Below are 12,661 nucleotides of genomic sequence, written 5' to 3' on the forward strand. Positions count from 1 at the left end.
AACGGCTAGTTGTTCAAAAAATTTAAGACTAATTCAACAATAATTTCATAAGAATAACCTCAACACAAGTAAATCAAGCATAATTTTTATGTATTATTATTATATTGGTCTTAAATTTTTTGAAATTTTAGTGTCGAAAGTATGTTTAATGCAAATTGAAAATTTTTTGGAACAAAATTAAAACAAAATAAAATTTAGGAGTATTTTTAAAATTTTTGCCAAATTTCAGAGATTAAAATACACTTTTTTGGGTTTTTCATGGTATCTCCTAACCCGATAGGTCAAGGACTAATCAATCGCGGTACTGAGCTCTAAGGGTTTGCCGCTGACCAATGGATTGCTGCATGTACAAGGATATTATTTAATATAATTAACGGGCCCTAAATGTTAAATTTTGTCCGATCCATAATGTTATTCTTTTTATGGATATGGATCGGGGTGCTCTTCCAAAAACCGATGGAGTATTGCTTCTATGTTTTGTTTCTTTCCTTTTTTTTTGGACTAGATTGTATATTTTGTTTTTAAAGATCAACAAACATAAGTTAGATTGTGATGGCCGTTTAGCCCAAAATATAAACAAAAAGAATACTGGCCCAATATTTTAGCTATACACCAAAACCAAAAACTTTGCAAGTGCAAAGCTTTCACTTTTTGCTTTATAGACGAGAACCTCTATGGTTGGTCAACTTAGTTCAAGTTAAATTAAGTTAGAAATAACCAAGTTGGATTGCTATAGTGGTCAGTTCACTAGTCTATTTAAATAAATATCTAGTAAAAAATTCGACTCTCGCTTTGTGCATACATTAATTCATTGGTTAACGGTAAATCCTTAAATAAAGTTCAGATTTATGACGGAATAATGATTGATTTGTCGGACTAAAAAATACCGTGAAAAAAATTAGAAATAATTATTTAGTATTTAGTATTTACACGCATGCACCATGCACACACAATGTATAAAATTGATTGAAGATATTTTCAATAGCATGCATATGCTAATACATTTTGAATTGATTTCCAAAATTATTTCAAAAGAAAGAATGTCATAGCCATGAGCTTATTTGCAGGTATATATTTTAATATATGGGGACATTATTGTTCATTTCATTCTATTTCATTTTTAAAACGAAAGAAATATTATCTTTCACTTTTGCTGCTTTAAGCATTGAAATCAACTAATGTATATCATCATTAATTCAAGATTCTCCTAAAGTAATTTCTCTTACTTTGTGGATGCATAAGCTTTTTGCGAATAATTGATAATTTATCTTTCTTTTTGAGAATAAGGAAAAAAAATATATATTGGGTGACACAAATTACAACTAGCAGCAAACATGTTGATTTGCTCCCACATGGTTCGAATTATTTTATTTATGTTTAGTTTGCTATGCGACGACCATGTCCTATGCAAGCACATAAAACTTATTTAAAAAATTTTATTTCTATCTATATTCTCACAAATAAATAAATTTATATATTTATTATTAGTGTGTTTCTATCTTAAAAAATGCAATTTTAAGTAACTAACGTCAAGCCTCAACAATTTTTGTTTAATTTGAATCATCTACTTTCTCATCTCTACAGCGACAACTGCTTTACACATAAGAAGTACCTAACACATCATAATTAGGTACAATAAGATTGCATGCCGATAATGCATTGAACATATATATAACTTTTTCTTTTTCCCCTTTCTCTTAAACTAATTAACATGTAGATCTAGAATAAGAATTAGGATCTACACAAGATACTTTAGTTCATTCTTTTTGTTTTAAAAGGAGTGAAAGAATAAAAGAAGGACAATGCTAAAGGAAGAAAAAGCCATCATCATAGAGCTTTGACATTTTTTTTATGGACCTAATAGCAATCTTATCAATTAGCTGCCTTTATAATTGCCCGTTTGAACTTTAATTTGTGACATGTGATTATGAATTTCAAATATCCAACTATGTATCTGGTTTTAAAAGTTTATTATATTTTATTTTATTTGTATAAATAATTATATTACGTGTACATTAAAAATCAATCAATATATATAAAACTACGTATTTGAGATTTTATAAAAAAATTGTATTATACTATTGTAAACAAAGTTTGAATGTCTTCGAATCCTACCTTGTGTATACAGCAACCCATTGGCCAGCGGCAAACCCTTAAATGGAGTTCAGTATCGCGGCGGATTAGTCCTTGACCTGCCGGGTTGGAGGATACCGTGGGAAACCAAAAAAAAAGTTTGAATGTCTTCGGCTCTTAGATGAGTTTGGGCTTTTTGTATGATAAAATTGGTTCAATTCCGCAGATTTTGTTTTTGATATTGGACGGTGTTTTTTTAAAATGTGAGTTGATGGGATGTTATTCTCAAATGTGAAATGTTTAATTAGATAAACAAAAATCGAACCGTTCGATTTGTGAGAAGTACAAAAATCGAACCGTCCGATTTGTGAAGATACAAAAATCGGACTGAAGGATTTGTGAAATCGGACCGAAGAATTTGTGAGAGTACAGAAATCGGATCGAGGGATTTCTGTTAAAAAAATAAAAAATTTAAAACATAAAAAATTTGACCATTCGATTTGTGTATATTTCACACTTTTAAAAAACACCAAAAATTACAATGTTAAGGTATATCACTACTTTTATTTCCATATAAAAAAAGCGCTTGAATTAATTAATTACTTTATTATTAAAAATACATTAGTGTATCACATATTCACATTTCAAGGGATTAAACTTCCAAGCATGTTGAAGAAAAAAAAAACGGCATTCAATCATTTTCCAAAATATATATCTTCCCACAAATCTATGCCAAATGTGTATATGGTATTTTAATTTTAATATTCTCATGCAATAATACTAATTGTTAATAAAAAAAATTGTGAATTGAACATATAACCTTTTAAATTTTAATGTAATAAAACAATGGTGATCAAAATGACTTAGCTAGCTATATCCATATATAGGAGGAAAATACTTTATAAACAAATATTAGCATAATCTAAGTCAAAGTAAATTAGATTGTGTTCATGTTCATGTTATATTCATGCTTTATTTCGTATCCTAAGGAAAGCGATCATCATTAGATTGCAGAAAAGAACAGAAATAATTTGTTTTTGGTGAATCAATCATAATCTAAGTCCCTGAAATTCAAGATCACTCATAATGACGATAATGATGAATGGCCAACCACATTTTTGGAGTCGGAGTAGAAGTACAATTTTTTTTTTTTCACGTAGCGAAAGAATATAAAAAGCCAATTTATATTTCAATGTTCATAACTTCATAATTCATATATAACAATTAGTGGTCCCATTTAAATTATAGCAGTTTTAGTTTTTTACACCAAATGCCTCTTTGGGGTTTCTGATTCACAACACGGGTCTAACCTTTGTGAAGCTACTTTTCTGTGTCTTGTGAACCAAACTCTGCTGTTTTTACTGTTATCGTTTGCATAGATTTATTAATTATTAACAATTATTGCGCATATGCATGTTCAGATATTCTACTTAAAACTTGTACTGAAGTGGAGCCCAACCAACATGAATAATAATATATTTATCGTACGTGTTTTTTTATTTTTTATTTTAATTTAACTTGTTATAAATAATATAAATTATAATTTTTTTGATAGAAATGTGTTTAAAATATTTTTTAAATTTTATGCATTTAATATATTTTTTCAATATGACTTTTGTAGGTAAATAACTATTTTCTTGTACGGAATAAAAATTGTGTCAAAACATGTTTTTCTTTTATATCAAAATAAGAGAATTTAATTAAAAAAACATTTTCTTATATTTTAATAATTATTACAAAATCTCATATATATATATATATATATATATATATATATATATATATATATATATATTAGTAAATTTTAGGAGGATTTAAGATTTTGTTTTGTTCCGGGGCTTACCTAGAACCGGACGGTGGTTGGACTTGTTTGAGGCCCAAGCGCTGGAGGAGTGTGGTCTCCGACTTGGTTTACGTCTGGGAGCCGCCTCCGAGTTGTGTGTTCCAAGAGATGGGGGGTGGTACCTGCAAGGACACTCCGATGCCTAAGTCAGCATGGGGTTAAGCAGGTTTAGAATGTATTGGAACTTGGTTATACCTGAGGAGTGTCAGGGTATTTATAGTGGTGATCCAATAACCACCGTTGGAGTAGTGCCACCTTTTTAGGTGGATAACCGTCCCTTTATCTAGGGATTGTTGAGATATGCCTTCTAGAAGTGGGTTGAGAGATTTCAGGGGCAGTTACTTATTTGAATAAGTGTTATCTGCCAGCTATCTCTTGAGCCCAACTTCTTTGGAGAGAAGTCTGTGTTGAGTCCGACCTCTTTTAAAGAGGTCGGTGAATAACAAAGGCCAATCTTTGGATTGGGCCTTTTGGCGTATCTGGACCTGGGCCATAGCGTTGGGCCAGTGTATGAACAGTGCCCCTACTCGAGTCCAATCTCTTTTGCTTATGAGTTGGATTCGAGTATTGAACTTGGGTCTGTAGCCGACGTGATTTTAAATTTCTTAATCGCCAAGTCTAATCAAACGTCGCGTCCATTGGGGTTTTCGCATTTACACGTGGGAGCAGTTACATTGGTAACAGCGCGTTTCTTTAATGATCGCGTCAATTTACCCTTATGCCCCTGGCGTGCTATAAATACTTTTCCCTCTTTAAACGACTTGTTTTTGGCCAAGTCTTTTTTCTAAGACTGATTGGTACAACTCGTTCTTTCTGAGTTATTTAAGGCTTGTAGGCTTTGTATGACTGGTTTTAGCACATCGTGCTTAACCAGAAAACATTTCTTATCCTAGTTTCGTACAACTCGTTCAATTCGAGTTGTTTTGAGGATACATGACTTGTTTTAATACAAATCATTTATTTCAAAACTCGTAATTATTTCTGAGTATAACCTCATCTAGCTCGTTCGATGCGAGTAGTTTTAAGGTCTTACGATTTATTTCATTTCAAATCGTTTAATTAAAACGTGGCTATTTCTTGATCTAATTTCATACAACTCATTTAAATTCGAGCTGTTTTTTAGGACTTCACAACTTGTTTCAAGTACAAATTGTTTATTTTGAGTCCTTTTAGACTATCAGATCATCTTTATAACCATCGGACTTCGTTGCTTTATCCATTATGCCCCTGCTCGAGGTCGAGCTTTATGAAGTCGGACTCGAGCAATCAAGCAGAAAGGATTTTCGAATGAAGCCTTTTTTTGTTGAACTCATTCATTCTGAGTTTTCTAGATGACTTGTTTTTTATACAAGTCACTTTTTTGAAGCACAACTCGTTATATATCAAGTTGTTTTGCGCAATTTATTTTAATACAAATTACTTAGATCATATGGTTATTTTTTACTCGATTTTGTTCAACTCATGGGCTTGAGTTGTTTTAAATCATCAAGCCGTATTATAACCATTGGACACCAATTTATACCTCGTCGCTTTATCCGAGCGACCATTGGAACGGCCAGCTCGTGATTTTTGCGCTTTGTCGAGCATAAATTGGCGCCTTAGGTGAAGGGATTATATGCTTATTCCCTCCCCTTTCTAGTTTTTACAAGGTTGTCGTCCTTGTGTATGATACAACTTGTTTTATCCAAATTGTTTTGGAGGAAGTTTTTACGTTTCGATTTTGTTCAAAAACGTTTACAATCCTTCCTTTTTAACTCGTTTCTATACGAGTCGTTTGGTTGGAGTGATTCATTTTGATACAAATCACTTTTAAAGCTTTGCTTTTAGATAGACACGACTTGTGCTTTAACACAATTTCGTTGAAAATATGGTTGACTGGCATAACTCGTTTAATCCAAGTTATCCTTATGTTGTTGTGAATGCTAGAACAAGTTTTCTTGGAACAACTTGTTTTTGTGAAAGTGTTCCATTTTATACGACAAGGTCGTTTATTTTTAGAACTTGTAGAGATGAGATTGTGGGCTTGAGATTTTGTACGATCCATTTGTTATCCGTGTGGATCGAGTTGTTAGATCGTATTTATGCCTCAAGGGGCATATTTAGTTAAGTTACTTTTGCGACTTGTTCTAAACACAACTTTTTCAACCCGTTTGGCCCGAGCTGTTTCGAGGTGTTTTCTTTCCAATTCACATATGTAACTTCTTTCCATCAATTGGTTCCTCGTCGCTTCATCCAGGCGATTTCTATATGATCGCCCCGTGATTTTGGCGGTTTATCGAGCTTCAATTGGTGTGTGTTAATTGTAGAAAATCAATTTTCATAAGGAGTTGTTTTATCTCCTTATGTTGGAGGTGTGTTGCGACCTGGGTAGTTTTTCACCCTCGAAATTAGACACTTTGTAGTAGCCCTTTTCTAAGATTTCAGTAATCTTAGAAAAAACCTTTTTGATCTTTGTTTTGAAAAACCTTTTTCTTGGCTGACTGTCCCTTTCTTTAAGTTAAGTTTTCCTTAACAACTCGGGACAACCTTTTGCCTTAGTGCTTTCAATAGGTTTCCTGATCTCTTTTTGGTATTCCTTATACTCAATTTTTGATTTATTGAGCTCTTATGATTTAGGTTATTTTTGCGATGCGTTTCCTTTTTTCTCGGTTTTTCCGACTTGTAAGTCAGATAATTTCCGAGTTTACTACGATCGACTTTTATAACCTCTTTACACCGACTTGTACCTCGTCGTTTTATCCTGACGACCATCTAGGTCGGTTCATGGGATTTTCACGCTTTGTCGAGCTTAAGTCGGTGCGTTTCGTAGAAAGAAAGAAAAACGAGAAGGAATTTATAAGAGATAAAAGATCTTTATTTATTTGCGAAGGTACTTTTATTGCTACTAAGGGTTTTTCACTATCTATGATCCCTTAGTCTCTACTACGATGCCTCGTTAAAAACCCTTCTTCAGAAAAAATCCTTTAATTTTTGGGAAAAAATCATGAAGTTGGAAAAAGAGTACATCAGGGAGTAGAGTTTGTTTTTAGTACCTTTTCATGTTACAAGCATGCCACGACCTTGGTAGCTCGGTGTTGTTTAAGTCAGTCACCTTGTAATAACCTTTTCCTAAGATCTCAGTAATCTTGTAGGGTCCTATCCTTTTTGTTGTCAGCTTTCATTCGCCCGAACTCAGTAGCCTGATATTTTTTCTTATCAAGATGAGGTCTTTTGCGGCGAATCTCGTAGCCATCCTTTGTTTCAAGAGCTCTTTCCTTATCTGAGTTTGCTCTCAGGTTTCTGGAAGGGGGTCACGTTCTTCTTTCGTGCTCTAGCATCATTGTAGAATGTTGTCTTTAGTTTTTAATAATTTTGGACTTTAGCTTTCATGATAAGCCAGTGCCCCTACTCGAGATCGAGCTTCATAAAGTCGGACTCGAGTATTCAGTCATGCCATTCTTGAATCTTATTATTTGTTGCTATGTGACTTTTACAAGTTATTTTGGACTCTCTTTTTGGGATGTCGGACAACTTGTTTTATACTTGTTGTGTCAACTTAGTAAGGTCAGATCCTTATCTCTTGACTCGAGGAGGCATTCTTATAAATCGCCATCCTTTTTTCAATTTGTTTTAAACAAATTGTTGTGAGGTCGGGTTTACATCCTCTTCGTATTGATGTTTGATTATGGTCACGCTGTCCTCAAGTTATTTTTGCAATTCGTTTCAGGTTTGCCCCTTGCCAGCTTGTTTTAGTACAAGTGGCTTAATGAGGTTAGACCACGATTTGTATTTATAACTTCTTACACCCTTTGGATCTTGTCACTTCAAAAAGGTGTGCATCAGGAAGTAAGGTGCACTTTTTAGCTGTAGTATCCCTTTTTGTTGTAGACATGGCACAATCTAGGTAGATTGTTTTCGAGTAAGTCGAGTATGTTGTAGTAGTTCTTTTTCAAGTCTTAAGTGACTTTGTTGGGATCGTTTTTGGTGTTGGCCTTTCTTCGTCCGATTTTGGTCTCAAGAAAGAAGTCGGACTTTTCTTTGTAAGCTCTTAAAGGAAGTCGGATTTTTATTTGTAGACTTGAATCCTCAGAGGAGGTCAAATTATCTTCATAAGCTTGGATCTTTAGAAGAGGTCGGATTTTTCTTTCTAAGCTTGGAAAGAGGTCGGACTTTCTTTCTAAGCTTGGAGGTTTTCGACCTCATTGTAGACTCTGATCTTTAAAAGAAGTCGGAATCTCTTTCTGATATTCTTCGAGGTTTTTTACCTCATTGTAGAGTTGATCGTGAAAGAGGTCGGATTTTTACAGACTCCAAAATGAGGTCGGATTTTTTCCTTGTCGGATCTAAAGGGGTCGGATTCTTCTGAGCAATGAGGTTTTAGACCTCATTGTAGAGTCTAACCTTTAAAAGAGGTCGGACTTTCTTCATGAGCTCTCTAAAAGAGGTCGGATTTTCTTTGTGAGCTCTCAACTCATCCGACCTTATTGTAAAGTCTGACCTTTAAAAGAGGTCGGACTTTTATTCGTGAGCTCTCTAAAAGAGGTCGGATTTTCTTTGGTGAGCTCCCAACTCATCCGACTTTATATTCGTGAGCTCTCTAAAAGAGGTCGGATTTTCTTTGGTGAGCTCCCAACTCATCCGACCTTATTGTAAAGTCTGACCTTTAAAAGAGGTCGGACTTTTATTCGTGAGCTCTCTAAAAGAGGTCGGATTTTCTCTGGTGAGCTCGCAACTCATCCGACCTTATTGTAAAGTCTAACCTTTAAAAGAGGTCGGACTTTCTTCATGAGCTCTCTAAAAGAGGTCGGATTTTCTTTGGTGAGCTCCCAACTCATCCGACCTTATTGTAAAGTCTGACCTTTAAAAGAGGTCGGACTTTTATTCGTGAGCTCTCTAAAAGAGGTCGGATTTTCTTTGGTGAGCTCCCGGCTCATCCAACCTTTGAAGAAGAGTCTGACCATCATTCCCTCCAATGAAGATTGGGCCTTTGTCACCCCGACTTTCTTTTTTTCTTTGGATCGGATTCCAGTTTTCTTCCTGGAAGACATCCATCTTTATTGGTGTGCAAACAACATTAAATTCTACCACAGGAATATTTCTTTCCATATTCATTGGCAGTGATGTAATTTGTGAGCAACCAACGAAAGATGTACCATGAGAATTCTTTGTGTTATTCACTGTTGTAATTGACAGGTGAATCCACTGAAGAAAAAACTGGATTCATCACTCCGTTGTCGGATTGGGTTGCATTCAAATTGGCTGATGCTGTGTATTTGGAACATGCAACTGTTCCATTTCATGAGTGGGTATCATGGTTTTTTCCGAGATTGTAAGTTGGCACAGATGTCATTGTCCATCTTATTTCACGAAGAGGTTGGGATTAGTCATGTTCCCTTTTCCTCTCTTTTTTTTTCACGTAACTTCTTTTGCCAATTGAATTTTCTGAATTGAAAATTCTTTTATTCAATTGGCTTTCGAGTTCGTCTTTTTTTTTTACGTAACTTCTTTTGCCAATTGAATTTTCTGAATTGAAAATTCTTTTATTCAATTGGCTTTCGAGTTCGTCTTTTTTTTTTCACGTAACTTCTTTTGCCAATTGAATTTTCTGAATTGAAAATTCTTTTATTCAATTGGCTTTCGAGTTCGTCTTGGTTTGCTTCTTACAATGGCCTTGGGACGGTGCTTTCTTCTCTTTTAATCCAATTTAACTGTAGAAGTAGAATCATCATCCCTATTTGATATCCTCTGCCCATTGGGAGAAGTTTTTACGGGATTTCTGGTATCCATAGAAACTGTATTCCAGCTTCTTTTTAACATGATTGCATCTTATTCATGTCGAGTGGTTGTCTGACTATGTTATTGATCATCCGCCATTATCAAGAGTTGAGCTCCAGGTCCCCGGCAACGGCGCCAATGTTCCGGGGCTTACCTAGAACCGGACGGTGGTTGGACTTGTTTGAGGCCCAAGCGCTGGAGGAGTGTGGTCTCCGACTTGGTTTACGTCTGGGAGCCGCCTCCGAGTTGTGTGTTCCAAGAGATGGGGGGTGGTACCTGCAAGGACACTCCGATGCCTAAGTCAGCATGGGGTTAAGCAGGTTTAGAATGTATTGGAACTTGGTTATACCTGAGGAGTGTCAGGGTATTTATAGTGGTGATCCAATAACCACCGTTGGAGTAGTGCCACCTTTTTAGGTGGATAACCGTCCCTTTATCTAGGGATTGTTGAGATATGCCTTCTAGAAGTGGGTTGAGAGATTTCAGGGGCAGTTACTTATTTGAATAAGTGTTATCTGCCAGCTATCTCTTGAGCCCAACTTCTTTGGAGAGAAGTCTGTGTTGAGTCCGACCTCTTTTAAAGAGGTCGGTGAATAACAAAGGCCAATCTTTGGATTGAGCCTTTTGGCGTATCTGGACCTGGGCCATAGCGTTGGGCCAGTGTATGAACATGTTTACTCCGAAATTCGATCCAAATCAACGATATATTTTGTTAAGTTTGAATTTGTCATTTTTTACTTTGTATTATTTTTGGATTGGATTTGTGTTATGTTTAAGTCTTTTAGGCGGGTTTAAAGTTTTTGTTATAATAAAGTTAGTGATGTCATATTATATTTTTATACTTTAATTAATTTTTTATATTATATAGTATTGCTTTTATTTTAAAATAATTTATTTTGATATAAATATAATATAATATTTATTAAATTTAATTTTTAAATATAAAATTTTATTATTTTAATATATAAAATTTATAAATTTGTATGTACTAATTTTATACTCGATTTAATTTTATTTATTTCAGAACACTTTTGAATCAAGTTAAAATAGACATGATAATATTTTAATATCAAATCCAAATCTAATTAAATCTAATTCCCCTCGAGTCATCAACGCCCCTGTTGTCCAAATTTACTATATGAAAATGCAATTTTCGGTCATTTGATTGAATTAAATGTTTCATATTAAACCATTTAAAATCAAATAGCGTCACTCCAAAAATCCTTAACTAATTAACTTCACTCATCTTAACAATCTTTTTTGAGTATTAATGTAAAAAATATATTTTAGTATTGATTTTTTTTTTATATGGACAAAAACAAAAGGCCAAATATTAGCACGCTTTTTAAGGTGTATACTTGGAAACAACATTATTCGCCATTATCACAAACATCTTGTTGCATTGTGCAGCTGGTTAATATATTATGTTTATGTAGTATTAGCAGTAGGATTTATTAATTAATTAATTTTCTCAGAGTTCATTAATTTAAATATACCATAATAAATTTAAAGCAATGCTATATTAAATTTTATATTATTTAACATTCAAATATGACGTTACACCTAAGAAAAAAAATGATATACAAAAGTAAGCACTTTCTTCTTCTTAACACTTATTTTATTTATTTATAAATAAGAAATATTTATTTATTAATGTGTACTAATAAATTTTTTATCCAACAATTTTTTTAGTGGAATGCAAAGTAAAATTCAAAGTGAGTAAAGATAACTGGTGAATCAATTTAAATTTGATTTGTGGGTAAAATTTTAATTTTATTCTTTTATGAATAATTTTGCTAACGTCTTAAACTTTCGTCTTATTAAAGATTTTCTTTTGTCTCATACCGTATTTTTAAATTTATTAAATTAATAATTAATTTGTCATAAATCAAAACTCTATTTAAAAATTTATTATTAATTAATAAATTATTATATATATAAAAAATTTGAATTTTGACATTTATTTAAACAGACTAATAAATTAATTATTATACTAACCCAACTTAATTTTTTTTTATTGAAGTTTAAACATGAATAAAGTCAACTTATTAACCCGTAAATTTTATATATGTATTATTTATTATAAATATTTAAATGAACCAACAATTTTCATTCCATCTTTAGTAGCAATTAGCAAGTAGCTAGCAAGCATGCATTGGCAACAATTGATGAGTAATGAGCTGACAGCTGTAGGCACCAAACGCAAGAAAAACCATTCGTATAAGTTACCAGTTATTATGTCACAAACCCTCCAACAATTTTACATTTTAATATACCGAAATTACCCCTCAATATGACAATAACGTTACTTCACTCGCCTATAATTCTATGGAAAAGTATAAGGAACCAAAAGTTTATCAGCCAAAAATTAAACAAAATTACATTAATTTATATTAATAATTAATTAATTTTAAATTTTTTAAATTTAAAATTTAAAAAAGTTTAAATTGATTAAGTAAACCTAATTAAAATCTATAAAAACCTTCCTCTTTTCTCTCACATTAACCTATTCACCTCCAACAATCACAAATTCGAAAAATATACAAAAGAACATCCATTTAATATGAAAAAGAAACATTCTGATACTTAGTAAAAGAAACATTCATATATATTAACTTGTAAAGATTTTGAATTCATCCAAAGGTATTTAACTGGATTTTGACTGATATGCTTTTAGTTCCTAATTTTACTCTAATTCTATATACTATTGCTACTGGGTGTTGGACTTGAAACTATTCCGACCAAACGACACACCGGCGAAGACTTCCTTAAATGTTTTTATTATAGCAGCAGTTTTCCCTTCTATTATTAACTAAAATACTATCAACATGGTTGGCTTAACGATAAACAAGTTGAGACTTGAGAGTATACTTTAATGAAAAGACCAATTCCAAATCTTGTACTTACACAACACAGTCTACCAAATATTAAGAGTTAAATTTCATAATAGTATCTCATAAAGAATAGTTAATATGATGAATGAAGTATTAA

Source organism: Arachis hypogaea, chromosome 6 (assembly GCF_003086295.3).
Source record: "Arachis hypogaea cultivar Tifrunner chromosome 6, arahy.Tifrunner.gnm2.J5K5, whole genome shotgun sequence".
Lineage (NCBI taxonomy): Eukaryota > Viridiplantae > Streptophyta > Magnoliopsida > Fabales > Fabaceae > Arachis > Arachis hypogaea.